Source organism: Equus asinus, chromosome 8, assembly GCF_041296235.1.
Source record: "Equus asinus isolate D_3611 breed Donkey chromosome 8, EquAss-T2T_v2, whole genome shotgun sequence".
NCBI classification, from domain to species: Eukaryota; Metazoa; Chordata; class Mammalia; order Perissodactyla; family Equidae; genus Equus; species Equus asinus.
In genome coordinates, this window is record NC_091797.1 from 95,566,587 (window position 1) to 95,579,826 (window position 13,240).

The 13,240-nt window shown below is 51.5% G+C and overlaps 1 long non-coding RNA gene across 2 annotated transcripts; it reads right to left on the reverse strand.

Annotated features, from left to right (window-relative positions):
* Positions 1 to 661: 661 nt before the first annotated feature.
* On the reverse strand, positions 662 to 7,974 carry LOC139045950 (uncharacterized). 2 transcript variants are annotated; one of them, XR_011505466.1, is made up of 4 exons: positions 7,899 to 7,974; positions 4,522 to 7,796; positions 3,323 to 3,555; positions 662 to 881 (listed from the first exon to the last, which is right to left on the reverse strand). It is a non-coding gene; the product is annotated as an uncharacterized lncRNA (long non-coding RNA). The 2 variants fall into 2 exon arrangements; XR_011505465.1 differs by lacking the exon at positions 662 to 881 and having other exon boundaries at positions 956 to 3,555.
* Between the last annotated feature and the right edge of the window lie 5,266 nt (positions 7,975 to 13,240).

Below are 13,240 nucleotides of genomic sequence, written 5' to 3' on the forward strand. Positions count from 1 at the left end.
GCTGTTGATGCAAATTCACTCCCCCACTTCCTGGCTGTCTCACACCCTCCTGATGACTGATTCAGGAGCCTGAGAAAAGATCCAGGGCAGAGGAGGCTGAAGGAGGAGCCTGCTCCCAGTGGGTTCCCAGGAGGGTCATGGAGGGAGCTGTGACAACATCCACAGGACCTTGCCCAGGATCCTCCGCCAGGCCCTGAGGACACCACACTGCTGGCTGTCATCAGTGAGCACAGAGGGCAGCTCAGTCTCAGCCCAGTCTTGAGGACAGTGGGGGCTCCCCCAGCTGTGAGGAGGCCCCTTGCAGGCCCAGAGCATATCCACAGCACCCCCTGCTGGTCACATGTCCATCTGCAGTGTCCTCGGTTTTCTGAGGCTTAATGCCCAGACCTATGTCACCATCAATCAACGGTGACTGAGAGGTCTGCTGGAAGCACGGTGCTCACCTCCAGTTACACAAATATTAGTACACTGTCTATGACTTTATAATCTTGCAACACAAAGGAGAAAGTAGTCAAGAAATAGACCATACTGTGGATATTAGAGTCTCTATAAAACACATCAAAGTGTGAGACTCTCTCACTACTTGGACATTTAGGGAGCTGGGTTTGGAGGGATGACAGTGACGTCACATGGAATAACAGGAGGAAAGTGAAAATAGGACATGATGATGCTCAAACAACGAGGAGGACTGGCGATCTCACAGACTGGCAAAACCATGGAGGGGACATGGTGGACTGGGCAAGGGGAGGGGTGGAGAGAGCACGGCAGCCTTGAGAAAGTATGTTTTGTTGAAAGAAGATTTTATAAAGAAAAACAAGACAAGAGGATGCATTAGAGCCAAATTCAAAGGTAGAATCTCCAAGACTGTCGACCAGAAGGAACTGTAGAAAAAGAAACAAGGAAGAGACAATTAAGAATTTTAAATTTTATTTGAACAAAATCAGACAGTGTTGGTATTTAGTGCAGTAGAAAATAGGGTTATTAGATGATTTTTGGACATGTGGTAATCAGAAACACCGAATTCCAAGGTCAGAAATGTTTGACGCTGGCCTTGTGTGATGGTAAGATGTGAATGTGGCATTGAGAGTGATGCCCAGGCACTATGAGCGGCCACCGATGAGGGTAGGGAAACTTAGAAGAGACACAGCTTGGAACAGAACCCTGGGCAGCATCCTCATGAACAGAATTGGAAGAAGAGTCCTAAAAACACATTGCCTGAGTTAAGGCTCTCTCTCATTTGTATCCCCTTAACCACGTGTGCAGCATGTTTATTAGTGATGTTGTATCTCCTGTTCCAGGTCCCAAGTGTTGAGTAGCGTGCAGGTTAAGGACAATGTGCTGCCTCTTTGTCTTCTCAAAGCAAGAGTTACAGGGAGTGCTGAAGACTATGAAGATGCCTTTGTGACATTTGCAGACCACTACACCCCCGGGGGGGCAGCTTTGGGAAGGGTCAAGGAGGGTGCATCCAGCACAGTGTCCCAGGTCAGGCTGAAGTGTCACCATCAGTGGGCACCAAATATAAGTGGGGAATGAAGGAAAACCCGAGCCCCATTGTGATGCGAGATGGAATTTTCACCCTCCCCCACTCCTCTGATGTCCTCAAGTCAATTTTCTCTCATCCTTAGAGTCGCTCTTTGAAGCTCCTCTGTGATTCCCTCTTCAGTGCCTTCACTGCTCTCATTTATCAAAGCCCTTCTCTGTGTAAACTGAGCTCTCATCTCCTTTTTGCTGGGATCCTCTAAGCTATCATGCCTGTAGACAATCAAACGGCCTTGCTGACCCATAGGAGACTCTGGGTTCAAGAGCTCTTCTCCCACAAGTGCTCCAAAGGCAAAGCTGCGCTCAGCCCTGCCTCTGCCATCAGTGTCCACTCCATGCCCAGCGGTATCACACCCTCCTCTCCTCCTCACTCCCCTAACATCTCTTCCTCCTCAGGCCTCAGTCCACACTGAGAATCAAGATACTTAGGAGAAAATGATTACCAAGTTCATCTTTCTAATTTGACTGCTTATATTTATTTATAATCCCAAAATAGTGTTTTTCCAATTTTTAAATTATCATTCATACCACTCAGGGGGTTTTGGAATTATGTTCTTACAGCATCTTAAGACACTGAGAACACACAGAAAGGGGATCCCAGGTAAGGAGGAGGGGGTGGGCTGGATGTGCAGGTCACAGGGCATCTGGACAGCAGCTGTGACTTAGTTTCCGCTCACTGCCTCATCTGACGCTCTTAGAGAAATCAAGTGTGGGCTTGTGCACACTTCCCACCGCACACTCACAACAGCGTGTCAGGATGGGGGTGATAAACATGCAGGATGGGGGAGGGAGTTCACATTGTGGGTCTCGCTCAGACACACCCCCTATGAAGTCATCAATTTTATCAACTTCAAAGGACTTCTCAGAGTTGAATCCTCGTCTTCACATTTTGTCTACATGGTAATTGTGTATCCACAAGGGACCTTGAGCTACAGGAGTCCATGAGAAGTCTTAATCTGTCACCTCCGCACCACAAGAACCTCCAACCAGGGGCTCCAGAGCTGCCCAGGAGGCAGAGCTGCAGGCTCCCTCCCATCCTCAGCCCCCAGGGGGAGTAGGCCCACAGCACAGCACAGGCAGACTCAGGGAAGGCATAGCAGGAGACCAGGAGGGACATGATGGCCGTGGGACCCAGAATCACATACTTGGGGGATTCCCAGGAAGAACTACATTAAGCACCCATGAAGGCAGAGTAGAGGCTGTACTGTTGAGGGGAGAGAGGGATGAGGCCCCGGGAGGCACATGGCACGCCCACAGTGTCCCTGGTGTAGATATCTGAGCACAGGGGTCTGTGTGTCCACTTTGTACTTTGGTCACACCTCCGCACACAGGCAGGGTAACTGCTCACCCTCTATCATCCACAGGTGTGACCTGCTGTGATCAGGGGACCACTTTTCTACCCACACCCACTGGGGCCTCGGATGAAACCTGCGGGAGCACAAAGGCCTGTGTGCTTATGTGTGAGTCTGTGAGCCTGAGGAAGCGTTCTTAAGGCTACAGTGAGTCACCCCCTGGCCCCATCACACCACCCAGAACTGCCTTGGTAACTGAGTGTGACAGGTGTGAGAAGAGCAGTTACAGGGGTCTGTGTCCACCCAAAGGCAGTCACATGCTCTAGACGTAATCCAAGGCTTCTTGGCTCCCATGGGGCTGGAACCCTGGGTGCTCTGCTTGCCTGGAGTGGAAACTGTGCATTTCTACTCTGCTTGGGGGTGGGTGATGAGGCATGGGGGGTTGGGTCCGGGGGAGGGGAGGAGGCCAGCAGGAGGGGCAGACATGTCACCTGGGGCAGGAGTCAGGCCACCTCAGCACGGGCCAGCGCCTGGGGAATGACCATGAGTCTGACTGAGAGCCCAGGGATGAAGTCCATCTTCAGCCACTGCACGGAGTAGTCGGGCAGCCAGGCCAGGATGGGCAGCCTCCTCTCCACAGTTGCAGGGGGCAGCAGCGGCCTATGGGGCCATGCAGGTACCTGAGGGCCTGGCCTGACCCAGCACCTTCACAGAAGGAGGCACCCTGAGGTGGGCATGTGGGGACACAGACCAGAAGTCAAGGTCAGGACTCCAGAGACCCCAGCAATAGGACGGGGGTCCAGGGCATCAGGAGAGGCACAATCTGTCTCCCCTCCAGGGGTCTGAGCATCCCCCACTTGCTGGTCTGAGAGGAAGCCAACAAGCTGTGCAGAGGGGCCCCAACAAAGGTGGAGCACCCGCATGCCCTGCTCACCGCTCTCCCTGAATGCCCCTGCCCAAAGGCGAGGTGCCTGCTCTCCCTCCATCAATGTCCACCAGGAAAAATATGACCAAAGTTCTCAGTGAGAAGCCTAAGTGCAAATGTGACTCAAGATTTCTCCCTGGAGAATTAGTTTTTTGTTTTTTGTTTTTCTTTTCTCCCCGGGGAATTTAACCAGGAGCAGTGTAGAGAGAAGCAAGGCCAGGGGGCACCCTCTTCTGGCTGGCAGGGTGGGGATGGGGGGCTGGAGGCGCTGAGGGTCCTGAGATTTTCCAAGAGCCCACCATGGCAGCCTCCACCCACAAAGGACACTGCAGCGCTGCACGAAGGGCGGTCACTCATCCTGAAGCTGCCGACCCCCACCTGTGGCATCTGCATCCCTAGAGGGGCCCCAGGGTTCTATTTGGTTCTGGAGAACTTTAGAGGCTCCTTGATTAATTCAGGTGCACAGCATCCTCTAAGATCCCAGCTCCCAGTGTTCAGAGCTGGCCCAGGACCACCCCTCACCCCAGACCCCTGCGACTCTGCTCTGGGCGGAATCCTGCTCCCAGCCCCCTAAAGGCGCTTGACCTGAAGGCTGGGTGTCAGCAAGGCTGAGGGCAGCGGGGACCTGCTAGAGACATGGCGGGTGGGGAATGGAGGTCCCAGCGTGAGCCGCCCCCCCGCCCCCCGGGATGCCACACCGCACCCCCTGTCCCGCGCTGCCTGACCCCCACCCCGGGCCCCGCCCGCAGCCCCCTGGAAACTCACCTGGCGCCGTCTCAGCTAGGGGCCTCCGGACACGACCACAGCGAGTCCTCAGGCGTCTGAGAATCAGAGGAGCAATGCAGGGGGTCTAGACTGCGGCGCTCAGGGGCGGGGCCTGCGGGGCACGTGACGGCGGGGCGGGGCCGGGGCGGCCTGCGGATCTCCGCCATCGTCCTGGGCTCCGCCTGTGCTGGGCTCTCCTGCGCGCCCACAAACGTGCCGCTGAACCTCGGTGAGCGCGTCCTGCGGACCCGCTGCCGCCTTGGGCGTCGCCCTCCATGGCCAACTGCTGTCGCCCCCGGAAGCGGCCACTCGCCCCTCCACACCAGCTGTCAGCTCAGTGCTGACCCAGGGGGCCTTCAGCCCCCACTGCCCTTCCCTCCCAGTCTCCCCTCTGCTGTCCCCAGATGCTTCCTGGCGGGCTCCTGGGAGAGGAGTGCAGGGGAAGGACCTTCTCAAACCCTTTCTCCCTCACCATGGTTGGAAGGCTGGCCAAGGCAGGCGCAGGAGAGACATATGATCTCTCCTGCCTCCTCAGTCAGCAGCATCTTGACTGGGTCTGGCTAGAACCTTCCACAGCACCTGCAGACTGTGATTGCTGGGTGACTATAACTCATGATTTATGAGGCCAGCCGGAAAGATTAAGTATAAGCGCTCAGACAATGTAGTAAAACATTTTGAATTTTTCCTGTCACTTACATTACATTAATTTAGTTTCATTTACGTTCATTTCATTGATTTACTTTCATTACATATTTGTGAGAGGCAATTATGTTCTGGTTAAAATGGCCTTTGGCATCAACTACGGATTAATCATGACCTAGTTTTGTCATTACTGGTGGGACAACCCTGAGCACCTTGTTTTCATCTCTCTAGCCTGTATTTCCAGCTCAGTAAGTTGGAGGAAAAGGTAATTATTCTGACCACAAAGCTGGTAGTGAAATTAGACGGTTAGACAGTCTGTCCGCTATTTAGGGCTGCTGTTTGCACACAACAGGCCCTCAGTAAGGATTAGATGACATTTTCACAGGAATTTATGAAAAATCAATAAATAAATTATAGTGGAAATCTGATTCAAGCCTCTACTTCTTCCTAACCACTGAGAAACTGGGAATCCCAAATGAAACCTCATTGATGTGGTCCCAGAATTTCCACTTCCCTCAAAAGTAAAACTCATTGTCCTTATGAAGCTGCCAGCCCTTCCTGCTCTAACAACCCCTCCCCTCCTCACACAGATCAGGGCTGGACACCTGGGACATTGAAGACACAGTGTGTGGAGGAGACAGTGCCGTTCCGTATCTCACAGACAGCGGGATCTGCTGACCTCTGTCTGTTCTTGCCCCCAACATGATTCCTCTGGGAGACAGCGGGTGTGTGAGGCCCTCATCAGTATGTGCACACCCGCCCAAACTCCGCACACCTCTCCATTCAAAGAGGCTCCTTCAGTGCTATCTCCACTGTGTCCAACGCCCTGTGTGCAGCTGATGACAGAAAGCCCCAGGTGTCTCCCTCAGCTTCCCCTCAGTCCACCACTGACTCCGGCTGACGTGAGAGCTCAGTGGTGGTTCAGGGGACCTGGAGCTGGCGGCAGCACTGACCATTCTTGTTGCTGTTCTGTGTCCAGATCTGCATTCGCTGCTCTGGCTTCCTCATCCCGTGTGCTCTTCCCTCCAGCTTGGTGAGGGGGGGGGCATGATGGCACCTGTCCAGGCAATGACAGTGACACACAGAGCAATTCAGCAGCATCACCATGTTGCATGGCCACTATTTGAAAGAGCCAGGTTTTCAATCCAGTTTTGTTTGTTTATATTTCTCAATCATAGACAAGACCTTTTTCAACTCCCCTCCAGTGATGGGTGAGTTGTGGGAATTGGGGTAAGATGAGTGAGAATCATAATTTGCCCCCTGGGAGGGTCTGGGGGGAAGCAGCTGCTGGGCCCTTACTCAGCCCTGTGAGCACGAGACTCTGCCCAGCCCAGACAGGACACAGCTGCAGGGTCCCCATCAGCACAGGAGGCTCCAATGCCCCAGCCCTGGGGAGTTTGGGAGACTACACAGCAGGGGGCACCCACAGTGCAGACCCTGGGGAGACCCACGGCGCCCCCTGCTGCTCCCTGGTCGAACTTCAGCTCTGGGTGGAAATAATGTCAGGGGCACTGGACTTAGACTGGTCACTGTCGCCACAATCATCCATGGGCCATGCACCCTACTGTGAGCCAAGATGCTGGTGTAAGTTGATTATCCAATTTCCCAGAGAGCAAATACTTCCCAAAATCAATAAAGTATTAAAAAGATGACACATTTTTAGATTAAGGTTAAGAGAAATTTTATATTAATAAAAAGGTAAAAGTCTGTCATAGTTCATTAATGATTATCCAAGTCACAGGAGCTGACAAGTGTGGGAAATGGATATCAGGACAGCATCAACTATCTCTCTGACAGCATTAAACCCTGAGCTGTCCCACATGCTTTTCCTTCATGTCTTCATTGTGCAATGATGATAAGCATCTGGCACAGGGAGCAGAACAGCAATGTGCTATGGACCTGGCTTATGTATGTTGATGAAGACATATTAAGTATTAATTTGTTCTCCATCATCCAATTAATGAATAAGGGCCTATCTGTTAACACTCTTTGAAAAAGAAGAGACTCACAGTCGTGGTGGGGTCTCCGAGTCTCACTGTTGGTTGATGTATTTTGGAGCTGAGCCTGCCCCCCGTCTTCACAGGCAGAGAGAGAAGAAGGAAAATCTTGGAGGAGTCACGCTAGAGAGATGGAGATAGCCTGGGAGAGGCTGGAGGAGGCTCATGGCGATGAACCACTGGATAGGAGGTCGGGGCCATGGACCTCCCCCACCTGGTGGTGGCACCATCTCCCCCCTCTCCCTTTCTCTCCTTTCTCGAAGGGCTGAGCCGTTCTGAGCATAGGAGGAGATGTTGGCTGCACTTCCCCATGGGTTTACATCACTGTGTCAGTGTAACTACCCATACCCAGAGCACAGTAATAGTCGGCCTCGTCCTCAGGCTGGGCCCCCGTGGTGGTGAGGGTGGCTTTGATCCTGGAGACGGATCCAGAGAAGCGATTAGGGACACCAGAGAGGCGGCTGTTTGTGCTGTAGATGAGTGTGCAGCGAGCCTGGCCTGGGGTTTGCTGGTACCAGCTGGGGTCATAACCTGAAGAGACTGACCCGGAGCTAAGGCCACAGGTGAGTGTGACCGTCCCTCCTGAAGACACTGAGAGTGATGGCTCCTGGGTCACCACCGTCTGAGAATCCACCCCTAAAACCAACAGGAAAAAGACAGGTGTTGTTATGGGACACAAGGGTCACCCTAAGACCATGCTTTTATGTCTCCCAAGGATGCAGAGACCCTTCATTTTACCTGAGCTGTAAGCGAGGAGCCCAAGAAGAAGTACCATCCAGGCCATGGTGGGACACGCAAGGACGTCACCTCCTCAGGCTCCTGGGCTGGAGAGTGACATCCTCAGGGCTTTTTCATGCCTCTCAAACCCATTAGGCGGAGAAGGTGCTTCATGCAAATCAGCTTCCTCTCTTTTCCTGTCCCTGTGTCACCCTTATGTCCCAGGGGGAGATCTTGAAAGGCACAGATGCTGGGAACTCACACAGACCAATGGCTGCGCTGTGACTGAGACACTGAGTGATGGGGGCTGATGGCTTTCATCAAATCAGCTCCTCTGCATCCCTGGTGCCTTCAGGGATGTAGACTCCAGAATTTCTTCTCTGGAGAGCCTGAGGGCTGAGCGAAGAGATGGGTGTGTTCTCCACCTCCCGGTCCCAGCATCTCGTTCATCTCAAATCCATTCCCATCCCTGGGAAGATTCTTCCTTCCTCAGTGAAATCCCTTCTTGCCTTCTCTGGAGGAGCCTAGGAGTCACTCCTCCCTCCAGCAGCGAGTCCACTGGGAAATCACAGAGTGCATATCTGAGGTGTGAAGGGACAGGGGTCTCCCCCTGACTCAGTCCTGGATCCTGTCCCACTAGCCGCAGTGGAGCTGACCAGGGCTGGGGTGCTGACTCAGAGGGCTGCACTGCCAGACTTGGGATGGCTCTATGAAACGGTAAATATATGGAGTAGCTTCAATGTAACTGTAGATGTTGAGGGGGAAAGGTCACATTATCTCCATGAAATTATGGGATCCCTCCCAACATGGTATACAACCAAATAGGAATCCACGTGTTCATAATCAGAGAAAATGATAACCCTGCTCCTGAACAAGTGAGCATGACCATCATGGAGCATTTTAATCCCCTGCTCCCTTAGTCTCCTGTGGAGCAGAAGGAATGGGAAGGGGCAGGGAGTCTGAGAGGTAAAGGGAAGGCCCAGGAAGATAAAATTCCTCAAGCAGCTGGTAAAGAGAAGCGCCCAAATGGGTGTTGATCACAGTGTGAAATGAAAACGTGGTTTGTTATCCATTTCTAAATCTCTACACTGTTGTCTGATTAATAGAATGTGCGTGGCTGTCTTTCCTTTCTCATCACGTGGGAGGATCAATTTATATCAGACCAAATGACTCATGCTAAGTTGTTTTATGCCTAATAATCAACTAGATGTCTGAGACAGAAGAGAAATATATATATGATATATTTAATATGTTTCAAATTTTGATAGGAGAAAATCTTTAAGATAAAAATAAATAATTAGATAATTAAAATATCTGAAAATATAAATGACATCATTTTCCATAAACAACTAAGAAATATTACTAAAAATGAGAAAAAATAGACTAGAAAGACATATTTTCTAAAAATATGACACTTTAAGGGCTAAAGCATTTATTATCCATTTCATCATGAATAAATTGAGAGGTCATAATTGCCAGCATTGTTTCCTGAACTCTGGAGGGAGCCTGAGTGATCTTGGTAAATTGTCTCAGGTATTTGGAAGGCATCGTGGTTCAAAACAATTGTGTCCTGCAGAGAAGGTCTGAGTGACAATTCAGAGCCAGCTTTGAATTGAGGATTGGTAAATTGCATATGGCAAAGGAATCCATGGCCCTGGAGCCCCTCACAGGGCAGGAAGGAGCAGAGAGGAGCTCCCCCTGGTGGCTCTTGGGTGATGCTGCTTGACCCAGGTAAGAGCTCTCCCTGGGCTGTGCTGTCTCTGTCTGAAGGACCAGGCTCATGCTGGCTGTTCATCATGAGCTAGAGGATCAGCAAGTTCCGTGGCCGTGTCTGCACTAATTCCATCTTTTTCTCCTTTTCTGTGTCAGGGAAGCACCACTGAGAGCTCCAAAATTCCCTCCCTGAATGGGGCAACTGACATATGGTTCAGAACCTCTTCATATCTGATCTCCCTCCAAAATCCGTATTCACCAGCTCCCGCAGACTTGATTCTGTCTTGATATAGCATGGATTCTACTAGTATGTTGGGCAATTTTTGCATTACTGTCTATAAATGATGGTATCCTATAATTTTCAAATCTGATACTGTTTCTGTTGGGTTGGGTTTCCTATCTTTTTCGAGAATCAGTAAATTGGATTGGACCATGTGCCCTTTAAGTCTTTGGGATACTTCCTTGCATGTGTGATAGAACTCTGCCATGATGCCTTCTGGATACTTCCTTGCGTGTGTGATAGAACTCTGCCATGATGCCTTCTGGATACTTCCTTGCATGTGTGATAGAACTCTGCCGTGATGCCTTCTGGATACTTCCTTGCGTGTGTGATAGAACTCTGCCATGATGCCTTCTGGATACTTCCTTGCGTGTGTGATAGAACTCTGCCATGATGCCTTCTGGTTTGGAGTCCATATTAGAGAAGATGTTTCCTCACTCGTTTCGCACACACACACACACACACACACCCCTAGACACTGTGCATGATGGCATGTGTAGTACAGTCACACACAGGACCCTGGAATTAGGGAGAGAAGGAGGTAGAAAGAATGGAATTACCCACTGCTTGAGCCACATGTCAGGAGAAAAAGCCCCACCCCCACCATCATCCTTCACTTTCCCCCTAATGAAACTCCTTGTTCAGTGAGTGAGGAGGGTGATGAGGGGAGAAATCTGAGTCATGGTGGTGAAGCCCCCCAGAGTCTTCGTTGCTCAGGTCTACTTGTTGGAACTGTGACTCTCCCGTCTCCAGGCATCTCTTGTCCACTGCCCAGAGAGCTTCAGAGGCCACGTTTCTTCATGCAAATTTGTTCCTGCTGTGTAATCGTGCATCTACAGCTTCTTGAACATAAGCTCAGGACAATGTCTCCACGAGATGTAAAGAATGAAATATGAGACTTGGATGTGTGTGTCAGAGACGAGATCGAATGTGGCTCCGGGAGGCCCCAGGTGCAGGAAGTAAAGCTTCAGTGTGGGCACTTGTTGCCCAAGTGTGAAAGACGCATTAGAGTATTTTCCTTGATGGCCTGGGCCAGAACCCTGTCCTCTCAGGAGCAGTCCAACAGCGTCCCCTGCTGGGCTCAGAGCCCATGTCCTATGACACCACCCAGCTGTCCGGGAAGGGGTTGCTGACTTTTGCAGATGGGTTTTTTATGATGTCACGGCCCAGGGCAGTAGATTGAGTAAGTCTTCTCTGTGACGTTTGGGGCTGAGACATTTATTTGTTCATGTCACTAATGTCTCATTTGGTTCTCCTCAATGAGGAGGAGAACTGGAAATCAGGAAATCAAAGTTCTGAAATCAGGTGACAGTGAGAAGTATAGCTTCTCATCCACAAACAGCCCCTGTGGAGGCTATTTTCTTTTTGGAAACAAAGTAATTCTGTTTGCATTGAGAGCTAAGTATCTCCAACTTCCCATGGAATGGGAGCTCTTTGTGGTATTTGGGTTGTATTTAGCTCTGTAACAGTGATAATCAGCCTCATCCTCAGGCTGGAGCCCAGAGGTGGCCAAAGAGGTTCTAGTAATAAATGTGGATCTCAAGAATCAGTCTGGAACCCCTGGAAGGTCCCCACTGCTGTCCTAGGTCACACAAGTAGGGGCTCTGCATGAGAGTCCTTGGTACCATTGCCATGGTGACACCCAATGTCTCTGCTGCTCCCTGTGCAGGAGAAGGTGACCTTGGATCCGGGCCCATCAGGAGCTTCACAGGAGGAGTCACACATGCACACATTGGGGAGTCCCTGCGCCTGATGTTCACAGCCCCGCCCCACGCCCTGGGTTGTTGGAAAGCTCCAGTGAGGTATGAGAGGAGAGGTGGATACAAGTCATAGCTGTGGGCTCAGGGAAACCCAGTCATGGAAGGCTCCTTGGGTCCTGAGTGGTGTCAGCTGTAAGGTCTTATCCATGGACCTACTTCACCCAACTCCTCTGGAGCAGGCTCGGCATTTTCCAGCATTCTTTGAGCATCCCCCACCCTCCCATGCCCCATAAAGAGGTTCCCTGGACACAAGTCCCAAACTGCCCCTTTGACTAATGCCCCTCTCCCTGACTTTACAACTGAAGGCTCCAGTGCCCAGTGAGGGTTCCAGGCTAGCTCTGTGCCTGGAATTCCCCCCAAGCTCTTTCCTCACTCAGCACCTCACATCGCGGTGTGTCATCCCTGGGACACAGTGAGCCTCGCTGCCCCTGGGCACAGGAGCCTGCAGGATGGGAAGGCCTCTGACCCCTCACAGAACACAGTCCATTCTGTGCTAGTCTGTCCACCTGTCTGCAGGGTCCCTGGACTCTGATGACAGTAAAAGCTAGGGAAGTCTCATTTTCCTTATTTCAAGAGAAAAAAAATCTTTGGTTCTATTCCACATGAATAACCAGGCAACATTTCAGTGTCATCATGAATTTTTTTTTTTATTTTTGTGTTTAGTTTTCCTGAGACTTCAGAAACATGGAATGAAAAATTGGGAGTGGATGCACTATGAAACAGAAGCACTTCCGAAGGTCATTTGTATACGTGTGAGTTACTTTAAAACTTAAAACCGTCATGGAACAAGACTCTGAGCAGGCCCAGGTTTTTGTCCCAAATTCCCCATCTCTGTGCGTCACTGTGAGAAACACTACTGTGCCAGATCTGATGGTAAGAGTCAGCCTCGTTCTCAGGCTGGAGCCCAGAGATAAGCAAAAAGCCTGCATTGGCCGAGGCATCTTTGGATCCAGAGAAGCAGCTGGGATCTGCTGATCCCAATCACATGCTTGAGTCTGAGTAGCAGCACAGACTGGGATAGATGCCCACACTGACGCCCCTGCTCAGGGTGCAGGTGAGTCTGGCTGTTGTTCCAGGAGATGCAGAGAGGGAGGGTGGCTGGGTCAGCACAGGCTGGGAGAGGGAACCTGAAGACACAGACAGATATGGGTGCTGGGCAGGGACCAGGGTAAAGTTTCTCAGCATTCTAAGAAGAAAGGGAGTGAAAATTGGGGATGTCTACCACTCGGAGTCCTGTCCGTACCTGTGCAGTGAGAGAGGAGCATGAGGAGGAGAGGAGTCCAGGCCATGGTGCACACAGCCCCCTGGTCCCCACAGTGGGGCTAGGATGCCCCAGGTCTCCTTTTCTTCTCCACCCTCTGCCACATGAGGGGCTGTCCATGCAAATGGGTTTCCATCCAGTGCAAGCCCAGCCTCTCCCTGAGCCCTGGTGCTGGAGCTCAGCTCACACCACACACTGAGAAGGGTGGTGGTTGGTTTTACCCCTTGGGAGAGCCCTGGGAGGAAGCACCTGCTGAGACAACACGAAGGTCCCTGCTCAGGGGACTCTGCCAGGCCAGAGAGGGCACAGCTGCTGAGTCCCCATCAGTGCGCACAGGGCCCAGCCCCCA